The following is a 6,000-nucleotide window of genomic DNA, read 5'->3' as shown; positions in this document are numbered from 1 at the left end:
GTTCTAAATATGGGCCAGTTAATCGTTTTTCGTTGTATTATTCCAAAATACTAGACGCTGCCTATTGTCAACCCTGCTGGTTATTTGTTTCACAAAGGAATAATGTTTGGTGTACGTGAATTCGAGATTGGAAGCATTTATCAGAAAGAATTAAGCAACACAGTTGTTCGAGTGGCCATTCGGAAGCATGTGCTGTGTATGAATTTTGGAAAAAAAAACGATACTAATACTATCGACAAGGAACTTGAAAATTTTGATGAATTAGCTGCTGATCACCGATTTCCAAACCGAGAAAAAATATTTAAAATTGAGATTTTCAATAATGTACTAGACACAGTAATATCTCAATTAGATACACGCTTTATTGGTATGAGCGCAGTCTGTCATATATTCGATTTTCTAACACCAACATTTTTATTACATGTTGATGAAGCAGCTTTATTACAAAAGTGTGACGAATTCCAAAGAAAATATTCAGATATAATAGGCCCTAGTTTTTCACTTCAATTTATTAATATTTACCATCTAGTTTTACCTCAACTAACTCAAGCATGGACTCTTCACCAATTATGTAAGGAAATAATGAGCAAATATGGAGTGCTAGAATGCGACCTAACGGAAGTATTTACAGCAATGTTACTATTCTTTACAATTCCTGTCACTTCTGCAGCAGCTGAAAGGCCATTTAGCAAATTAAAAACAATAAAAAATAATTTAAGAAATAAGATGGGCCAAACTCGACTCCGACATTTATCGCTAATAGCAATTGAAAACAAAACCGCATAAAGCCTGGATTTAAACGAAGTCATTGATACTTTTGCGAAAACTAAAACTAGGAAAAAATTGTAAATATAATTGTTATTTAGTCAGTTGGTAGGCCCGACCTTTTTATAATTAACCCTTGAATCTTCTCTATTTCGTTTTATTAGCCAAACCTACACCAAGTATTAATTGTAATTTATGTTGTTACTGTTTAATATTTGTATTACCTGCCCTGCAGTCTGCAGTGCACAAAAAAGAGCTTAAGTTGCTTAGCATTTTTAAAGTGTTTGTATATTTCATATTTTTATTTGATAAAACCTAATCAGTTTACATAGCAGTGGGGCCCCATTTTTTAATTTGCCCCAGGGCCCTTGGTTACCTAGCTACGCCACTGGTCTTACTAATTAGATTATTACACGCCCGTTCAACGTTGGTAAAGCCGGCCCGGTGCCTGTTTTAAGACCATTTTAACCAAACAAACACCACGGTAATAAGTCAAGTTTTCCACTGTTCTTACGCCGCGCAATATTTAGACCACGTTTTGTGGTAAGGCTATTTGTTTAACAATTAAATAGTTTATGTATTGCATGTATATATATAATTTTTATGTATATCATTTATATAAATCATACCATATCATTTCATTATATGTAGTTTGATTTATTTGAAATCTGAATACATTTTTAATGGAGATTTTTTAATTATTTTCGTAACAACTGTATATATGTACCTAAATCATTGAGAATGTCTTCATAGATTGCAGAATTTTCTCTGTAATCATTATTTGAATTTGTTGATGAAACCAACTTTACGAGCGTTATTTTTTCTTAAAAACACGCAATATTTAATATTCAACATTATGAATAAACTGAAAACTTTAATTCGGTTCTTTTACTTCTGTAACACCAAATAAATACATCAACAAAAAATCAAAACTATTTTTTTTTACTGGAACAACTTTTCTAAGGTAACTTTTGAAGGTTACACCCATCAATGTAATAAATCATTGAAGAAGAAGATAAAACTAATAAACTTATATGAAACAGAACAAGACATAGAAAATAAAGGTAATGTAATACTGGGTTCGATTCCCAGTTGAGACCGTTATCTTTTTTGTGTCTTTTTCTGTTTTATGTTTTTTTGGTATCTTATTCTTCAATAATCAATATTTCAATCGTGAAGACAACTAAATAGTGTTCTGGGTCGAAGCTTAACATACAACAGAAAACTTTGTGCGCTAATTAATGAAAATCATCATCACAAGTCCGCGATTTACCATCACGACCAAGACAAGAACGCACTTCGCACAAATTAAAAATTCATTGTTCGCGAAACATGTAGATTGTGTACATAAAAACTGAATGTTTGCGAAGCATGTAGATTGTGACATAAAAACTCTTTGCTCGCGAAACAAGTAGATTGTGTATTCAAAAAATCATTGTTCGCGAAATACGTAGATTGTGTATATAAAACTCATTGTTCGCGAAAAATGTAGATTTTTTATATAAAAATAAAGTTATGTTAACTAAATTATTTGTATTTTTAATCTTTTTAATCTCAAACAGGAATTTTTAATTTTTCTTCGAAAAATTAAAAATTCCTGTTTGTAGAACTGAGTCGCTAATGGTCTTGCCAGTGGGGGAGAGTTCAGTTTTTTATTAATAGATTTATATTTATTTACTAACGGTCTATTTATCCAATACGGTATTTAATATAGGAAAGATGGCACAATATGGGATCAAAAAGTACTTTATTTTAGAATTGAATTCAGAACGCTAGTAAGGAGGACTGTGAAAAAAATGAATTTCGTAAAATATATTATTCCTCAAAGGACAATCTTTAGAAAGGAACAATGACATGTTCTGGGAAGGAGCTTTGAGCTTTGAGTTTATGCTCGATAGTTCTTATTAATCAATATTTTTTACAGCTTTACAAAAATAGGGCACCAAAACAATAGAAATAATGCCAGGTAATGACAAGGATAAGGTTTTGTTGGAGTTCACGACTTCTGCAGTATCAATACAAAATATTACTTGTGTAATGACTGATAAAAATCATTAAGACTCACACTACAAAATTCAAGGCCCTCACTTGAGTTGACAAGTCTGGCCATTGGTGAATGGTATCCATAATTCGTGGAGTGTTGATTAAGAAAAAACATTTCATTATTTCGGAGTCTATGAATATTGAAAGGGATAAGTTGAAACAAAGTAGGTGCGTCAATTTTGAAAATGCAGATGAGATCAATGTATTTCTAACGTTTTTCTAAAGAAGAAAAAGTTAATTTTACTTCAAAGATCATTGTATCAGTAATCGCCTCTTTCTAGCCCCAACCTCCAAGCAATTCCGGATCATAGAATGGAGATCAAATAACATATCCATATTATAGATTAGGGCTAATCAACGAACAGTAAAGAGTTTTTAGGGTAATTATGTTATTAAAGTCAGAGGTAATTCTATAGATAAAGCAATGTAAGAACCCGGCTGGGCGTAAAACGAAATAAGATAGTAGTTTAAGAGATTGATTAACAACTTGATGAAGCTTGCAATCTTAATACTTTGCATAAACACCTTTTTATTCTTTTTTTTATTTTTTTTTTAAATAAATTTAAAATAAATCAAATTTAATAATGTTATAATAATTATTAAGTTCTGCAAGTATAAAAAATAATAATGCAATAAATAAAACTAAAAAATTTAAAAAAATATATAAAAAAATACCTTTTTATTCATTGAAAATTTCGGCCAACCAGGTTTCGCTTATCTCAAGCTTCATCGGGGCTATTATATTAACTAATTATAATAACATACAGACAAATAATATATACAATGAGTGAAAGAGACAAATGGAAAAGAAGACAATTGGTGACAGAAAGAGATAAAAATAGAATAGTGGGAGACAGAATATAATAGGAGAGGCAGGTATCGAGGGGGTTAAGGTTATCAGTTAAATTTATTTGATTATTAATTATGTTGGAGTTATTATTGGCGGCTCTCATAATTTCTAAAGCTTCCAAATTATTTAACCTAATTCCAATTCCATTTTAATGCAATATTTTAGTTGTAGAGGATTTATCGATAGAGTGATTAGTTTCTATCAAATGATTCGCGAATTGCTAATCTAATGCTATATATAGTATATTTAGTATATTTGCGGCACGTTCCAGAATGGAAGATACTACCAGTATCGCCCTGGTGTAAGACCACCATTCAGAATTGAAACGTTGCTCCAAATGGCTTTAGCCGTGTTTAGTGACTAGATCTGAATAGCCAGGTACTTCCCCACCTTCCTCTTTCCCTTCCCCACTTACCTTCAGTCTCACAACATCCCCCAATTGGGGATGTCATAGTCTCACTGGCTCCAGACGGGAGCAGTTGGGACTCTTGTGAGGTATTCACTATAAAAAAAAAAAAAAATTAAAAAAAACATATACATACGCGAGTCGAACTGCCGAACTGAACCTCAACTTACGGGAAAGGAATGAAGCAACCAAAAATGGCGCGAAACGCCGCTAGCAGTTGCTTACTTTCTTTCCCGTAATTCGTGGCTCAGTTTACGTTTCAGTAAGCAAATGTATAAGTATCATAAGATGTTATTTTATTCTTATGTTGAAATTCCGAGCCGTTATAAATATAAACAAAGTGGAACAATCATTTCTTTTAAGTTTATATATGCCCGAGTGACTCAGTTTGTCAAGTATTTACCTAGATTTTTATTTGTGTAAAATGTGGGTTTTATTTCAGCTGGGAATTTTTTAACTTGGTCGACTATCAGTTATAAATTAAATAAAAAAGTAGTGTATTTAAAATTGCGTTTTTTATTTGATATATAATGTTACACCGCAAAGTATTTGCTTCCTTAAAAAAAAAAGATCATTTAATTTTTTTTCAATTTAGACATATTTTATGAATCATGGAATAAAATTCTTCAAATTCCTAGATACAATACAGAATTTATCGTTGGAACTCACTGGAACGAATATAAAGATTCACCTAATCTGAAAAATCTACGTTTCAAGCAATCCATGCTAACAAAAAAGGTACGTGTTTGATTGTAACTCTTTTTCTACATAAATAGATTACAGATTAGATGTGTTATAAAATACAGGGTTTTCCAATAAAAGGTGTTATTTTGAATACCCCGCTATTTCGGTAGATGTTACTTTTGAAGCTGTCATTTTTTGACATTTGACAAGTAGAAACTACGTCATTGATAAAAATGGAACGATACACGCTTTAACAACGTATTGAAATTATTGAAATTCACTTGAGTGAATCAAATGCAAATCTTCGTGAGTGATGAGACCCATTTCCACCTCGGTGGCTTCGTCAACAAGCAAAATTGTCGCATCTGGAGCTCGGAAAACCCAAGAGTTATTGTTGAAAAGCCTCTCTATCTTCAACTTGTGACTGTTTGGTGCGGTTTATGGTTCGGGGGACTCATTGGACCTTACTTTTTTGAAAATGAGGCTGGAGCAACAGTTACGGTGAATGGATTGCGATATCGAGAGGTGATTAATCATTTTTCATGGCCGGAATTAGATGGTATTGATCTGGACAACGTTTACTTTCAACAAGACTGCGCTACGTGCCACACAAGCAACGAAACCATTAATCTTTTACGATTGAATATCAAAATAACACCTCTTTGGAAAACCCTGTAGTTTTTGCTCCTTATCTTAGTAAGACTCTACTTCTATTAATTGCTTATCAAAATGATTTTTTAATATCTACAAATAATTAAATATGATGTTATCCCCTTATTTCATAAAAATATTAATTCGAAATAAGTACTTACTTAGGAATGTGTACTAAATAACAAGGTAGGTGCGTTCTGACTTAGATAATAGATATCTGAAGTACAGATGTTACTAATAGTAAATTGATAATTCGAGCAAACAAACATCGATATATGTATTTGATTTTCTTATAAACATTTCTTGTTTTTGATGATTAGATATTAAATTGTATGTCGAAATTAAGTGCTTATACAATTGAAAAATTGACCAATAGTCATGCAGAAGATATTTATGTAGCTTTCATTTCAAATACCCAATGTTTCAAAGACCCAATCCTGTCTGATTACGTCTAAAAGGGATCCAAATGATAATCTAGTCTCCTCCAACGGAAGCAATCTTCCGAACAGGCCTTCCATTGATATGCTTGGTGTAACTATAAGTGACCAGCTCAGGTACGGGGGCTCCATCGAAGCCAGAGTAAAGTTGGCCTCTCAGAAGA

The sequence above is a fragment of the Hesperophylax consimilis genome, chromosome 7, assembly GCF_061612785.1.
Source record: "Hesperophylax consimilis isolate HC1 chromosome 7, BYU_Hcon_1.0, whole genome shotgun sequence".
NCBI lineage: Eukaryota > Metazoa > Arthropoda > Insecta > Trichoptera > Limnephilidae > Hesperophylax > Hesperophylax consimilis.
Note: the sequence above shows the minus strand (reverse complement) of the source record.